Genomic DNA, 16,663 nt, shown 5'->3' on the forward strand with positions numbered 1-16,663 from the left:
ACTCAGGGGGTCAAGCAGTTTACACAATCTTATCACAGCGAAGGGACCTTCCCTGAACAGGGTGGGGCCTTCACCTCTGAAGCTCAGGGGCCAGCTTCTGCTCTCTCTAACTAATCTGAGATGGAGCCAGTCTGACGCCCCCCAATAGTTCGTAGTGCAGACTTGTGGTCCTCGCTACTGGAGTCAGAGATAGGAGGGTTATGTGGAAGGTGGAGGACCTCTCTGATTAATAACATAAAAGCAGAAGGACTAGGTGGGAGAATGACAGAGTTCAGTTCTCAATACTGCCAAAAAAATAAAAACAAACAAAAAATGACAGACTAGGCTGTTAATGAAAAATATTACTGTAGCCAAGTGTGGGTGGCTCATGCCTGTAATCCTAACTACTTAGGAGGCTGAGATCTGAGGATCATGGTTCTAAGCCAGCCTGGGCAGTAAAGTCTGAGAGACTTTTATTTCCAATTAACCACCAATAAGCTAGAAGTGGATCTGTGGCTAGAGTAGTAGAGCACTGGCCTTGGGCACAAAAGCTCAGGGATGGCACTCAGGCCCTGAGTTTAAGCGCCAGGATGGTCACACACACAAAAAGTACTGTAAAAACTCCAGTCATCCTGAAGGTGAATGCTCAAAGACTCATGGTAAACAGAGGCAGAGAGTTGGGAGTTTAAACATGTACTGCTGTCCTTCATCACTCAAAGAGCTGCAACTAAATCACTAGTATAGCTTAGAATTGGTGGAAGCTTTGATTTCAGGCAGAGAGTAGTCCGATGTGTAATTTATGTTATTATACTTTAAAGAAATGGTTTTTCTGTGTCCCAGGCTAGCCTCCAGATCCTGGTCCTCTCGCCTCAGCCTCCCTAGGAATTTGATTACAGGCTTGCACTAACCAGGCCCTCCAGCGGTGTGATTTTAAAAATGAGTTTTCTCGGAGTTAAGTGCTTGGGGATGAACACCTTCGTTGTGCTCACAGGGGCGTACGCCATTTCTCAAATAACACAAAGAGCTCAATAAACGGTTGTGGATCATCTATCAATGCTCAATAACCAGTAATTAAACAGAGCCCTCCAGTTTCACGTTGCAAAATTGAGCTCATTTCCCCCCCCTAGATTTTAGGAAGCAAGCGTAGGCAACGGGAAAGGCTGGGCCCTCAGGCCCCCTCCGGCCGACCCCACCCCTACCTTCCCCCAGGCGCCAGGGGCTGACCTAAATCGCATCCGTTTCTGCCCGGGACCTCGGCCCGCTGCACGGACCGGTCCGCGCTCCCGGCAGCCAGGCGGAAAAGCACGCCCAGCATCACCAGCGGCGGGGGGGTTTCCATCACAGTCCGCACGAAAGCCGAGCCCGGCGGGGTGGGGGCCGCTCGGCCACCCAGCAGAACCGTGAGTCACGAGGAACGGGGTTCGGATGCTGGAAGGGGCGAAGCGGATGGGCTGCGGGGGTGCGCATCAGGGTTGCCCAAGAAGGTCCCAATCCTCCTTTCCTGGGCAGCTCGGTGCTGCCCGTGGCTAACCCGCCAGTTCCCGGCAGACGTCTAAGCGGGCGCGGCCACGGATCTCCGGCGGGGCGGCACTGGCGACCCGGGTCGCCACCGAGCCGGCCACATCATCAGTGCAAGCTCATCTCGGCCAGGAGAGCCGCCCGCGTGTGCGCCTGCGCGAGGGGCGTGGGGGGGGGGGCGAATGAGGGGCGGGGGGATGAGGGGCGGGGCCGAGAGCGTGCGCAAAGAGGGCGGGGCGCGTGCGCGAGGGGCGGGGTGGGGCGGGGCGGGGCGGGACCCGGCGAGCGGCCTGAGGCGCCGGCCGGCTAGTCAGCTCGCGGCGGCTGTAGCGAGGAGGTGCGCGAGCCGGACGCAGTCCCGGGCCGGAGCGGCCGCCAGTCCGGCCGCCCATGGGTGCGGAGACTAGGTGAATGCCCCTCCCACCCCTCTCGGTTTCCCCCCACCCCCCACCTCTAATCACCCCGGGGCCGCCGCCCGCGCTCCTTCCGGGCAAGTGGTCGCTGAGGGAAAGTGTGGGCTGCGGCCGCGGCGCGGGGGTGCCGGCGCATCCCAGGTGTCCGGGCGGGGGAAGGAGGTGAGGCGGAGACCTCCGGGGCGCTGGACTGGGGAGGTCTCGGGGACGTGCGCGCGATGGATGGGGTTTCGCCAGGGGTTCGTCAGTCCCCGGGCTCGGGGACAGCGCCCGCCCAGCGCGGGCGGGACGCCGGGACTCAGGCCAGCCGCCGCGGACCCGCCGCCCCCGGGCCTTGGGACCGGGCTGGTGAGACGGAGCGGGGGCCACGCCTCGCGCGGCGGGCCGGGCGATGGGTGGAAGGTGAGCTGGGATGCAGATGATGCGAGGCAGGCTCGGGCACACCGGATTCCTGCTCGGGGGACTCGGCTTTGCCCTGTCACCGTCACCGTGGTCTGCCATTCTGGGCTTTATCGGATGTGCAGTTAAAACCATCCAGTGCCCATTTCGTGGGAAGAGATGGCGCGGAATAGGATGTTATGTGTTACTTGGCCGTTACGTCTGTCTGTGTATTACACCCATGCCATCTCTTTGTGAATGATTTCTTAATTGAAATAGACATCATACCCCACCAACGCATCCCCTCTCAAGTGTGGCTTTTAGTTTATTCATGAAGTTTTGCAACTATCACTGCCACCCGGAACGTTTTCATCACCAGGAAATGAGAGCCTGTTCCCGTTACTAGTCCCTGCTCATTTCACCCTGACCCCACCCCCCCTGGCAACCACTACTTTCTGTTTCTGTGAGTTTGCCTACTGTGCACATTTTCATATAAATGGAATCATCCAACATGTAGCCTTTCGTGTCTGACTTCTTTCATGTAACTGTTTTCAAGCTTCATTCAGTGTCGTGTTAGTACTTTGTTTTCGTGCAACTCAATGACATTCTGTGTACCACTGCAGCACCGTGTGCCTGTGGATCCTTCCATCCATTCATAAGCACTATGTTTTTCACTTCTTGGCCGTTGGATATAATACCGTTGTAGGCATTTGGTGGTCCTATGTTTTCAGTGCTCTTGGACATAGTCTGAGGAGTGGAGCAACTCAAAAGTTTGACATTTTGAAAAACGTATAGACTTCCAAAGCAGGTGCACCATCGTACACTCCACCAAGCAGTGGAAGAGGGTTTCAGTTTCCTCCACTTTTCCACTCTCTCTCCTTCTCCCCTCCTTCCCTTCCTCTTCCCTCCCTTCGCCCATTCCCTTCTCTCCCACTTCCTCCTCTTATTCTCCTTTCCCTCTCCGTTCTTCCCCCTCTCCCTTCTTCTTTTCCTTCCCTTCTCAAGCTACTCTTCCCTTCTCCTCCTCCCCACTTCCTCCCTCTGTCCCTCTTTCTCTTCCTTTCTTGTACTGGGATTTGAATTCAGGACCTGGTACTTTCTAGATTATTCTGTTATTTTCTATTGCGTATTTTTTATTCTAGCCATTTTAGTAGTAGGTACAACTGTTATCTCTTTGTAGTTTCATTTTTCATTTCTCTAAGGATGGAATTGAGTGTCTTTTAATATGCTTATTGGCCGTTTATGTATGTTTAAAAATATCTGTTCAAACCATTTGCCCATATTTTTATTTCCTTTTTCCTTGTTATTTATTTTTGAGTCAGTGTCTCATTAGATAGTCTAGTCTGGTCTTGAACTTGCAAGCATTTTGCCTCAGCCTCCTCAGTGGTGACATTATAGGTGTATGCCAATGTGCTTGGCTGGGTTGTTTGACTTTTTACTTTTGAGTTATATTGTGTCCATATAGGGAAAAATATCTAATTTTGAGAACTGGAACAGACTAAAAATAAAACCAACAGATGTTGTACCAAAAACTGGAGTGCTTATGTAGGTACTTGGGTAAAAGTTGGGTGCCATTTAAGTTTTTCAGAATACCAACCTGTTAATTCTCAGGCATTGTATTGGCCCTTCCTGTTTTCTGGCATCTTGAGAAAAGCCAAAGAAGGTGTGGTCCTGCCTAGGGTGAAGAGAACCCATTCATTTGCCCTTTGCATATATTCAGTGCTAATCACTTCAATGACAAATAACATACTAGTGGCTAGCTAAACTAATATTGAATTGGCAAGCAGAAATTATCAATTAAAATGTCCTACATATACAGCTGAAGATCTTATTTTCTCTTGTTTATGTAGTTTTTATTATAATTATATGTGGGTGGTAAATTTTTTTTAGTAAATATTTTTGATGGCGCTAATGTTAAGCCATTTATAGCTGAATGAACATTGAGATGCTTATTGCAGTTTTACTTTTTGAGCGCACACAAATTCAGCATCAGGTCTTTTACACCAAATATTATTTAAAATCATGACACTTTCTCCTAGGAATTCAAGTTCTTTTTTTCCCTCTGGATTAATATAACTGTCACTAAAGAAACAAACTAAAGCCAGGTATGATGGTACGTGCTGGTAATCCCAGCATTCAGGAAGCTAAGGCAGTAGGATCAGAAATTTGAGGTGAGCCTGGGCTACAGAGCCAGACTCTGTCTCACCCACTGCCCCCCCAAAAAAGAAGAAAAAGAAAAATAAAGAAAATATTTAATAATACGTTTTAAGGCATATCTAGGAAGACTTTATTCAGGCCATCAGAGTAGGTATAGGAGCCATGCAATAGGATTTGGCATTTGGGGGAAACTCCAAATACTATATGAGCCAAGAAAAGGTGAGGTTATTGGATAGAAATATACTAGAGGAGGCATTAGAGGTTAAGGGAATTCTGTTAAAGTCAACATAATAGGACTCTTGCTGGAGAGGGGCTAAGGTCACCAGACATCACCTTAGGAATGGGTGGTAGAGGAAGAGCCTGGTGTGATGACCAGGGAGCCTCAGGCTAAACTGGTTTCCATAGCATAATTTACTAAAACAATTTTACAGGGAAGTGCACAGATGGGCATGACTAAAATTGATCACTGTTTAAAAGTACTAAATGCCAGAAACTTTATAGAAAACCAAGTTAAAGATTTTCAAATGGAAATAATAGCAATGCAACTGAAAAGTGTGAAGTGAAAGTCTAGTACTAGTGGCTCATAGTGTGTGTGTGTGTGTGCGCGCGCACGCGCGCACAGGCCAGTACTGGGGCTTTCACTCAAGGCCCCACACTTCTCCCTTGGCTTTTTTGCTTATGGCTGGTGCTCTACCACGTGAGCTATACCTCCACTTATGGCTTCTTGCTGGTTCACTGGAGATAAGAGTTTCTCATATGGCATATTTGTCTGCCTAGTCTAGCTTTGAACCTTGATCTTAGATTCTAGCCTCCTGAGTAACTAGATTTATAGATAGGAGTTACTGGTACTGGGTTATCTTCACATTTTTAGTAATACTCTAGAAAGTCAAAAGAAAAGGGCAATGAAAATTGGGAACAGTTTGGGGACATGATTCCTAGTTGACAGCCAGAGCTGACTGATAATTCTAGGGATGCCTCATCCTCTTTCTGAAATTACTGGTTAGGTTTGGTTAGCTTAAAAATGGGTAGATTTGGGCTGGGAATATGGTCTAGTGGTAGAGTGCTTGCTCATATACATGAAGCCCTGGGTTTGAGTCCTCAGCACCCTAAATATAGAAAAAGCCAGAAGTGGCGCTGTGACTCAAATGGTAGAGTGCTAGCTACCCTTGAGCAAAAAGAAGCCAGGGACAGTGCTCAGGCCCTGAGTTCACACTCCAGGACTGGGCAAAAAAAAAAAAAAGTAGATTTCCACATATATTTGTACATGCATATATAGTACACACATACATATAAACACATATACACACATATCTGTGTTTATATACACATATACATATGTGGAAATAGAATTGTCTATTACTCTATTTTAGTGTGGATGGATTTAATCAGATTTCTTTCTTATCAGCCACAGCTAAGGAAGTGGGCCTTTTAACTTGAAGGGGGAACAGAAGAGGTATGTGTTGTATCAAGCAATGTTTTAGAGATGTGGGCAAATGTTCTGTATTTCACAAGGTATAGGTGTTGGACAGTACAAGGTGTCTGAAAGATAGAAAAGCAAGGAAGGTGGGTTTGGTGCTGTACACCTATAATCCCAACTACTTGGGAGGTGGAGATAGGAAGATCATGGTCTGAGGCTGGCTGCAACAATGCATAAGACTCTATACAGGCTGAGAATGGCCTAGCGGTAGAGTGCTTGCCTAGCATGCATGAAGCCCTGGGTTCGATTCCTCAGCACCACATAAACAAAAAGCCGAAAGTGGCACTGTGGCTCAAGTGGTTGAGTGGTATTCTTGAGCAATAAGAAGCCAGGAACAACAACAACAAAAAAAGAATAGAAGACTATACACACCCACATCCACAGGCTCCCACCCCCAGAGAATCTAAAAGCAAAAAATTAACTAGGGATATGACTCAAGTGGCAGACTCAAATATGAAGCACTAAGTTCAATCTCTAGTACCACGGAAAGAAGAAAAAAAAAACAGGATTAAAGATAGTTGGATAGGTTTAACTAAGATTTTTTTCCCCCCAGGAAAAAATGTTTAAGTAGGAAAAGTCTTTTTCTTCTGTTCAATTTTTCTTCTCTTTGGTCACAACTTGCTTCTCCTTCCCAACTTTTGTAGAAATAAGGCTGGGATTAGTGCTTTTCTTGTTCAAGCTTTTACCAATGTGCTCATTACCCTCCTTCAAAATTGAGACTAGGTGTGGTGGCCCTCACCTAAAATTCCAACTACTTGGAGACTGATGCAGTAGGATCACAGGTTCCAGATAAGCCTGGACAATAGAGGTAGATCCCAAGTAAAAAAATAAAAATCAGCCACGCACCAATGGCTCACGCCTGTAATGCTAGCTACCCAAATGGCTGAGATCTGAGGAACTAGGTTAGAAGCTAGCCCAGGCTGGAAAGTCCCTGAGACTCTTATCTTTCAGCTTTTTGTTAGCCGCAAAAAGCGGGAAGTGTTGCTCAGATGGTAGAGCAGAGCAGTAGCCTTGATCAACAAAGCTCAGGGGCAGCACCTAGGCCCAGAGTTCAGGCCCCAGGACCAAGGGAAAAGAGAAAAAAAACTGCAGATTTTAGAAGTCAAGTGAGATTTAGAGTACTCTTACAATAAATACTATTACAATAAATAGTATTCTAAATCAGGAATCAGGAACTTAGCTTAGAGCCATAGTTATGCATGTCTGGCCTGATGAAACTGTACCATGAAATAATATATGAAGGAAAGGCTTGTCCTGAGGAGCTTACCTGGTAGGAGTTGGCATGGAAAGGAAACCTTTCTCTTCCTTAGGGCATGAAGAGGCCCAGTGGGCTCTAGTACAGCCTGACCTTTATCACTACCATAGCAAGTAGATAAGTTCCCGTGGGACAGGGTTAGAACCATTTTTGTGCCAAGGACTATTTTGATATTTATAACAGTATTTCAGGACCTAGATTTACTGAAATTCACTTTGACAAAAGCTCCCGATTATTGAATTTTGAGTCTTGTCTGTGGTTACCTTAGTAGGGCCAGACCAAATAATTCCATGGGCTGTGTATGGCCTGTGGGGTGGATGTTCTGCTGGAGGAACTAGTGATGAGAATAGAGGAAAATAAGTGTTCCCTTCATTCTCCTAATAGTGTGGAGTAGATTGGAAGCACTTAACATGTGAAAAGCACTTTGCCATACAGAGAGGGGATAAGCAGCCTTTGTTCCCAGGTTAAGTGTGTTGTGGGTAGTAGAGTTTTGTAGCTGGTCTAGGAATTTAATCACCGTTTATAAATGGAACTGACCATGTATTTTCCTTGGGAATAGCTAAACTTCTTAAACATTTGCGAGTGGGTGATCCTTTCACTATGCAGTTAGGTACGTAGATTATTCAAGTCCATTTCCTTACTTGTTTCACTCCTCAAATATTTATTTAATGTCTAATGTGTAACAGGTACTGGGCTAGGCTCTGGAGAATCAGTGGTGAGGCAAATGGACCCTGGCTTCCTTGGCATTTATAGCCTAAAAAGACAACTGCAGAAGTATGGAGAGGACTTTGGGGCCACCAAGGAAGGAGCACTAATCTTACAAGACCAGGAAAATGATGTTCAAGATCTCAGATTGTGATTACGATCAGAAGTATTGGGGAAAGGATGGACAAGAGTGCTTTAGGAGAATCTAGATGTGGTGGCATATGCCTGTAATCTCAGCATTTATGCAGCTGAAGTAGGAAGATTACAGGTTCAAGGCCAGCCTGGTACATAATAAGATCCTGTCTCAAAAAAATTGGGCAAACAATAACAACAATAAAAATCACTAAAATGTCTAGAACTAAGAGAGAGTATTGTGCATTAAAGTGGTACCTTTCAAATCGCAAATGCCTGTTAGTAGATAGTGAAATCACTTTAGTGGGTTATGTGACTAGCATGCTTTAAAGCAGAAGTAAAGGCTGGGAATGTGGCTTAGTGATAGAGTGCTTGCCTAGCATGCATGAAGCCCTAGATTCCATTCCTTAGCACCACATAAACAGAAAAGGCTGGAAGTGGCCTTGTGACACAAGAGGTAGAGTGCTAGCCTTGAGCAAAAAGAAGCCAGGGACAAAAAAAAGAGCATACAACAGAAATAAGAATTGTGACTCCATGTCAGAGCACTTATCTGGTACTCACAAGACCATGTTTCAATCCCCAGCACAGAGGGGAAAAAGAGAATGTATTGCACAAAGATCAGGAGGATAAGTACAGTTGTTTATGCAAGGTTTAGCTAACCTTATTAAAGAATTTGGATTTATCTTAGAAGAAATGGGATGCTATTGAATTTAACCACAGCCTATTAGATTTATATTTTCTGAAAGTCTCTTTGGGTGCCTTTCCTTTCAATTCAAATATAAAGTTCAGATTTCTTGGCTAAGTGTTACAAGTCTTTCAAACTCTGCTTCCAATCTACTCCGAACAGTCTTCCCATTGTTTTAGTTATTAGAACCTCTCAGTTTGTAAAAGATTCCTTGTTTGCCTTTGCAGTAAGACAGAGCTGTCTGAGGACAGATCTTTCTCTGTCTTTTCATGTTGAATCTGGCAACCAGGATGAAGTACCTGGTACACAGTAGAAACTAAGCAAGTCTTTGCGAATGGAGTCTAACTACATGTCACTAATAGAAGAAACATGGCTTTGTTGTTTCTAGTGAGACTTGCTTTTGGGCAAAGAAAATGTTTTCTTTTCTTTTTTAAAATTTTTGATAATACTGGGGTTTGAAATCAGGGCCTCCTGCTTGCTAGACAAGTACTCTACCACCTGAGCCATTATTCAGCCCCTTTTTACTTTTGTTATTTTTCATACAAGGTCTCATTTATACCTAGACCAGCCTTATTTGCCCTACCTGAAAAGCTGGCAAGACAAATGGGTGCTACCATGCTCAGCTTTTGTTGAGATGGAGTCTCATGAACTATTTTTCATGGTCTGACTTGAACTGTGATCCTCCCAATCTCCACCATCCCAGGACATGGGATTACAAGGGTGAGCTGCCATGTTCAGCTAGGGATGTTTTTATTCTATTTCTGTTTTCTCAGTTGAAATTATGTTAGTAATGGAATGACATTCATATATTCCGAAGGTTATTTAACAAAAAATACTTTGATGTTATATTAAATTGGAAATAAAGGTAAGAAGAAAAAAAAAACCTTTCCAGATGTCATGGAAAGGGCATGTTTATTCACAGGGGTGGGCAATCTAGCCATCACTGATATTTGATTAAACATATAGGTATTCTCTGAGTACTAATCAAAGACAGTGCTAGAAAGATGCTGTTGAAAATGTATCCATCATTCAAGTACACAGAAATTGGATTGTTGCTCTTAACATTAAAAATAGAATGCCCCATGTCCCTGTGTTTACAAATAAGAATCTAATAGTTTGTTGCCAGAGAATGTTTCTTCTGTCACAGTTGTATGACTTCACATAATGACATTGTGGAATCCAGCCATGTAGGAAAAAAATCTTCAAGTCCACAGTTCTGATAAGTGGAGAGAGAATTTATGGAGAATTCATGAAAGGTAGAGAGGTTTCAGTTGGATCCGAGTTTCCCTTAGTGTGTTTTTGAGGTGGAAATTTCCCTAGCTTTTTAAGTAACTAGGTTGGTAGGTAGGTAGGTAGATAGATTAGATAGACAGACAGATATAGATAAACTAGAATGCTGGAATCAAATGTTGCTAACGTAAGATGGCTTTAAAAATACTCAATTTTATATTTTTATGTCCCTCAGAGGCCTATTTTAAGTAGTGCATCACAGAACCAAATTGAAACTGTTAACTTGTGTAAATTTATCTGAAAGAAGTAATGCTAAACATGGGAAAGGCCTGTATACCAAGTCCTTTATTTTCATTGCAATGTAATTCAGATTAAAAAATGTTCTGCATCAAAACATGCACCCCATCTGAAGAGATATAGCATGCTTCCTCATGATTCCCTGTCCCCACCTGGACCAACTCAGTCCCCAGAGGCAAATGCTTTCAGCACTTTGGTATCTGTCCCTTGCTATTTCTAATTTAAGGGTTTCCAATTCTGAGGATGGCTTTAGTGTTCCCAGTTGGATGAGGTGATGACCAAGTAGATGGGAAGCAAGGTTCCAACTGTGGCTGCTTTGCTTTTACAGAGCACTGGGATTTCACACAAAGCCTGATGGAAACCAAGTGTTGCTCTGCATTAAAAAAATATGAGTGTTTGGTCTAGTTGAACAAATAGAGCCTTCCAGGTATAAAGAGAGGACTTCCAAGTATGTCTTCCCACATGACCACGTGCTGCTGGGTTCTATAAATGGCCACAGGGACCTTTCTGCTTCCTCTTCTGTTTTCTTCTGGGTGGCCATTCTCTTGGTTGGGCTGCATCTCCTTGCTTGGTTTTCCCTATCTCTCTAAGTCTTACTTGCCCTTTAAGGCTCAGCCCAATATTTTAGTCACGCCTCTGAATACATATTTTGTGGACACATTTGAGTGCTTGACAAGCAGTAGTACGGTGATATAATAGAAAGCGGAGCACCATGGAAGCAAGTTCTCCACTGTTTTAAGTGATATTTGCAAATGAGGCAGTTTATTATATGGTTTATCTTTCTGGGTTTTTGAAAAAGTATCTGTCTGTCTGTCTATGGTGCTGGGTTGGGGCTTGAGCTCAGGGCCTGGGTGCTATCCCTGAGCTGCTTTTGCTCAAGGCTAGTACTCCACTTCTGGATTTTTTTTTTTTTTTTTTGGCCAGTCCTGGGCCTTGGACTCAGGGCCTGAGCACTGTCCCTGGCTTCTTCCCGCTCAAGGCTAGCACTCTGCCACTTGAGCCACAGCACCGCTTCTGGCCGTTTTCTGTGTATGTGGTGCTGGGGAATCGAACCTAGGGCCTCGTGTATCCGAGGCAGGCACTCTTGCCACTAGGCTATATCCCCAGCCCCCACTTCTGGATTTTTGGGGGGTAGTTAATTGGAGAGAAGAGTCTCATGGACTTTCCTGCCTGGACTGGCTTCAAACCATGATTCTCACATCTCAGCCTCCTGAGTAGCTAGGATTGCAGATGGGAGCCACTGGCACCCACCAATGACTGTTATTTTTGAGACAGTCTTGCTATGTAGTCCAGGCTTGCCTCAAACTTGAGATCCTCTGGCTAGGATCAGACGTGTATAGGATTATAGCCCAGCTGATCATTTATTAATTAATAGAAGTTCATGCAGAAAGAATTCTCCTATGAATCAGAGATCAATCATTGAACCTTTAGCCACGTACACTTGTGTACAAGGATCTTGATACAGAGATACCACAGTGGCTGCCTTTTTATCAACTAAGTAGGCAGAAAGTCCTGCATTCAAGTCTTGTGCCCTGGTTTGAATTCAGGACCTTGTACTTTGTAAGCAAACATCTATCACTGGAGCCACTCTCGTAGCCATTTAACTTTCAGGTAAGGTTTGGCAGTTTTTGCCCTGGTCTGTCTTTGATTCTGATCCTCCTACCTACTATGCTTACTGTGCTTAGCTGGGATCACAGATATCCAATACCATACCTGGCTTATTTGTGTCTCACTTACTTTTTGTCTAGGCTTGCCTCTAACTACAGTCATCTCCATCTCTACCTCCCAGGTAACTGAAGCCTCCTGTCTTCATTTTACTAATTTGTTATTTGGGGCATATTTCTTAATCTCCCTGAGATTCCTTTCCTTGAAATGTAAAGTATTGAATATGTGGTGGAAAAGTTGCTAATTCAAGGTCAGCTTGAGCTAAATATTGTAACTCTGTCTCAGAAAAAAAAAAGCAATTTCTATAGTAAAAATTTTAATTAAAAAAGTCAGAAATCTCTGAACTGTAGCACTTCTGGATTAGTAGGGTTTCAAAGTAATCCTAGACCTATTCAGAGTGGAATCCCTCTTTCTAATGCTTCATGAGTTCTGCTTAAGCAGACTTGGTTCTCTGCCCCTGAATTACCTGTCTACTGTGAGAGACTACTTATTTGTAAATTATAAAACTATCATTTGGGTTTTGCTTTCAAGTTAAAAAAAATATTCAAGCTTTGAAACAGAACTACTTCCTGCTACAACTTTTTTTTTTTTTTTTTGCTTTTAAAATACTGGTTACATGAGACTGGAGTTGTATGTAGATTAATGTGGCAGTACATGTGCTTAGCGTGCATGAGATCCTGGATTCAACCTCCAAAGCCCTACAAAATAACAGACAAGAAACAAAATAAAGAATAACTCTGACTACTTAAAAGACTTCTGCTTTCTCACCTAACAAATGTGTTAGAAATAGGTCAGTAAACTATACTTTCAAACATAGACATCATTTACCATGAAGACTCTCTGTGAGTGTTGTAGAGCTGACTCCATCTTGATTAGGGAAACATGGTAGGAAATGTTGAGGGGAATAGAGCTGACTCCATCTTGATTATTAGGTCAACCTGACCCCCAAATTCTGCTTCTGTAAATGGCTTGCTTAACTTGTTATTTGCTCTACCCCCTGCGTCAACCTCCTACATCTGTGCCACGCTTGCTTTACTTGTTGTTGTACCCCTGTGTCAAGCCCCTACATCTGTGCTATGCTTTTACCTTTATAAACCCCAATTTGAGGACTGCTCAGGGTCACTGTGTTAGCTCCCGAGTCTGCACTGTGTCCCTGGAGGATCAGCCCGCTTTTTGCTGTCGCAGTTCAGCTCCCGAGTCTGTGCTGCATCCCTGGCTGGTCAGTTCACTTTATGCTTCCCGAATAAACCCATCTTTTTGCTTGAGACTGTCTCTGAGTGGTGGACTCTTAGAGGGATGGGGAATCCCCTCCCTTGAACCCCATAACAGTGAGTAGTACAGTTCCAAATAGTTGCTTCTTTCCATTTAAAAAAGTGTGTCTGCTTGAAATCTATAAACTCAGGCATGTATAGAAGTTTATTTTATTATAATAATAACAATTATTATTATTATTTCCAGTTATGGGGCTTGAACTCAGGGCCTGGACACTGTCCCTGAGCTCTTTTGCTCAAGGCTAGTGCTCTACCACTTTGTGCCATAGCTCCACTTCCAGTTTTTGAGTGGTTTATTGGAGATAAGAGTCTCATGGACTTCCCTGCTTGGGCTGGCTTTGAGCCATAGTCCTCAGATCTCAGCCTCCTGAAGTTGCTAGGATTATAGGTATGAGCCACTGACACCTAGCCTATTTCTTAAGACACTCCAGGGCTGGGAATGTGGATTAGTGGTAGAGTGCTTGCCTAGCATACATTGAAGCCCTGGTTTGGATTCCTCAGTACCACATAAACAGAAAAAGCAGGAAGTGGTGCTGTGGCTCAAATGATAGAGCACTACCCTTGAGCACAGAGAGGCTCAGAGACAATGCCCAGGCCCTGAGTTCAAGCCCTAGGACTGGAGAAAGACTACATTATCTGATTCTCTCTCTCTTTTTTTTTTTTTGATACTTACTAATGCCCAAATACAAGCCTGGACTGCCTCTTGAGCAAGCAAGGGGTTGAGAAAGGAACAGGATTTTGTTCTAAAGAGTAATAGAAGCTTAAATTCAGATGATAAACTTTTTTTTTTTTTTTTTGCCATTCCTGGGGCTTGGACTCAGGGCCTGAGCACTGTCCCTGACTTCTTTTTGCTCAAGGCTAGTACTCTACCGCTGAGCCACAGCATCACTTCTGGCCATTTTCTATATATATGGGCGCTGGGGAATCGAACCCAAGGCTTCATGTATACAAGGCAGGCGCTCGTGCCACTAGGCCATATTCCCAGCCCGATAAACTTCTATACGTAGCCAGGTACCAGTGGCTCACACCTGTAATCCTAGCTGTTCTGGAAGCTGACATCTGAGGATTGTGGATTGAAGCCAGCTCAGGTAGGAAACTCTGAGATTCTTATCTCCCTCTAATCACCAGGAAGCTGGAAATGAAGTTGTGGCGGCGTGGGTGGTACAGTGCTAGCCTTGAGCTGAAAAGCTCAGGGACAGCTAAGGCCTTGAGTTAGAGGACCTCCTCCTGTCCCTGACACACACACACACACACACACACACACACACACACACACACACACACACAATATAGTTGCAGGGCAAATTGGCTTCTTATGACACTTCTTTTGTTTGGTTATTTTCATTTTGAATTACATGCACTAGGACAGGGGAAAATGCGCAGTATTGACCCTGCATTAAAGCTTGCTGGGAGGAGAAGTTATTTTGCACAGCCATCTAACAAATATAAGACATAAATTAAATCTTGGCTCTGAGCAGTAGAGTGCAGTAAGCTTTGAGTTGCCAGAAAGTGTTTCGAATTTCTGTCTTTATTGAATGAAGGTTGTTGTCTCTTAGATATGCTGTTCTTATGCAGAATATGTGGAGGTAGAGGAGAAAAGAAAACAGAAGAAAGTATTGAATTTCTGGGAGCTTATAAATAAAGGAAATTTTAAGTAGCTATTGGGGTTTGGTAGAGCGCAAATGGTAGCATGCCTGCCTATCAAGCAGGAATCCCTGAGTTCATACTCCATTATTTCTCAAATACACACACAACACACACACACACACACAATATTGATTAGGCAAATTTCACTGGTAGTTTATAAAATTAAAAAAGCAGAGTATAAACTGTATGCTGTACATATATAATATATACCTGTTTTTATTTTAAAAACATACTAACATTATATATGCCAGTGGAATGATCTTGGACTACCCACAGAAAGGATAGAATGAACAGATGCTGAGACAGATGCCTTGCCAGGGATAAAATCTGTTTGGAGTTTTCACAGAAAAGCCAAGAGAGGAGACCCAGATCTCTTACAGCCCTTGAAGTGAAAAACAAAAATCAAAAACAACAGACCCAGCTACAAACATGTCCTGCAAACACAGATAGAAGCAGGGGCCCAGGCTCCTGAAAAAACCTGCCTTACTCTATTTGTGAAAGTTTCCCATGTGCTGCCTACAACTTGTCTCAGACACTATTCCTATTTTCATGAAGGACCTGGATGGAAACATTTAGATAGGGATTCTTCCTATATGAGCTGCCTCTTTCCTTTTGTTTGGGGATCCACTGGCCTGCCTTGCTTCTGGTCAGAGATAACCTAGCCCAAGTATGGCCTCATTTCTGCCATTTCTTTTTTTGCCAGTTCTGGGCCTTAAACTCAGGGCCTGAGCACTGCCCCTGGCTTCTTTTTGCTCAAGGCTAGCACTCTACCACTTGAGCCACAGCACCACTTCTGGCCATTTTCTTTATATGTGGTGCTGAGGAATCGAACCCAGGGCTTCATGTATACGAGACAAGCACTCTGCCAATAGGCTATATTCCCAGCCCCTCATTTCTACCATTTCTGAATCCAAGAACCTGACTCTATTAACACCATAAACCAACTGTGGTTTTCTTTGGATAGTACACTTCCAGGACAAGCAGATTTTGTTGATTCCCCAGCCTTTTTCGTTTTCACATTGCATGCATGTTAATTATATGGGAGGAAAAACAAGGAAAAGAATAAAAGGGAACTCCATGGTAGCTAAGTTGGTTGGGTAGCATCAGGAATAGTTTGATCTTTTTTTTTTTTTTTTTTTTTGGCCAGTCCTGGGCCTTGGACTCAGGGCCTGAGAACTGTCCCTGGCTTCTTCCCGCTCAAGGCTAACACTCTGCCACTTGAGCCACAGCGCCGCTTCTGGCCGTTTTCTGTATATGTGGTGCTGGGGAATCAAACCTAGGGCCTCGTGTATATGAGGCAGGCACTCTTGCCACTAGGCTATATCCCCAGCCCGAATAGTTTGATCTTGAACTTTGAACTTTGAGTTGGTCCGGGAATCTTCTTTGGTTTTACTTTGTGTTGTTTTTCCACTGGTATTGAAAAAAGTGCTCAGCCCTGACCAAAGGGTAGAGGAAAGACTTGATTTAAGGGAGTGAAGATAGTGAAAGTTAGGTCATCACTTCAGTCTGATGCCAAGACAATCAAGGAACATGACACTGTGTACCTGTAGCTTATCTAATCAGCAAGTAGACACTCTCCCAGTGCGTTTGTGGCTGGCATAGGGAAAGCACAGTGTAGGGAAGGTAGGTCTGGCTCATTGCCCCCAGAGGAAGCCTCTGCTGGAAGAACAGCGGAGTGTGGGAGCTGCCCTGCCCTTCTTGGTTTTACTGCCTATGTAGAAGGTGAGGTACTTTATTTGTTGCAGTCAGCCTAAGAGGGTAGAGGTGGAGGTGGAGTTCTCTTGGCTGACTAGGAAAAATGTTCTGAGTAAATATTTGAAATGTGATAGCCATGGACATTATGGGAAACTCTTG

The 16,663-nt window shown here is 44.3% G+C and overlaps 1 protein-coding gene across 2 annotated transcripts in view; it reads left to right on the forward strand.

Moving 5' to 3' along the window:
• The first annotated feature begins 1,877 nt into the window (after positions 1-1,877).
• The window catches only part of Slc41a2 (solute carrier family 41 member 2), a 79,227-nt gene continuing 64,441 nt past the window's right edge, over positions 1,878-16,663 (forward strand). Inside the window, exon 1 of one of the 2 annotated variants that reach the window (XM_048356816.1) lies at positions 1,878-1,904. The gene's annotated coding sequence lies outside the window, so the exon portion shown is untranslated. Of the gene's footprint in view, positions 1,905-16,329; positions 16,532-16,663 lie in introns of those variants that run through there. The other variant, XM_048356806.1, reaches the window with a different exon arrangement.

The sequence above is a fragment of the Perognathus longimembris genome, chromosome 1, assembly GCF_023159225.1.
Source record: "Perognathus longimembris pacificus isolate PPM17 chromosome 1, ASM2315922v1, whole genome shotgun sequence".
Lineage (NCBI taxonomy): Eukaryota > Metazoa > Chordata > Mammalia > Rodentia > Heteromyidae > Perognathus > Perognathus longimembris.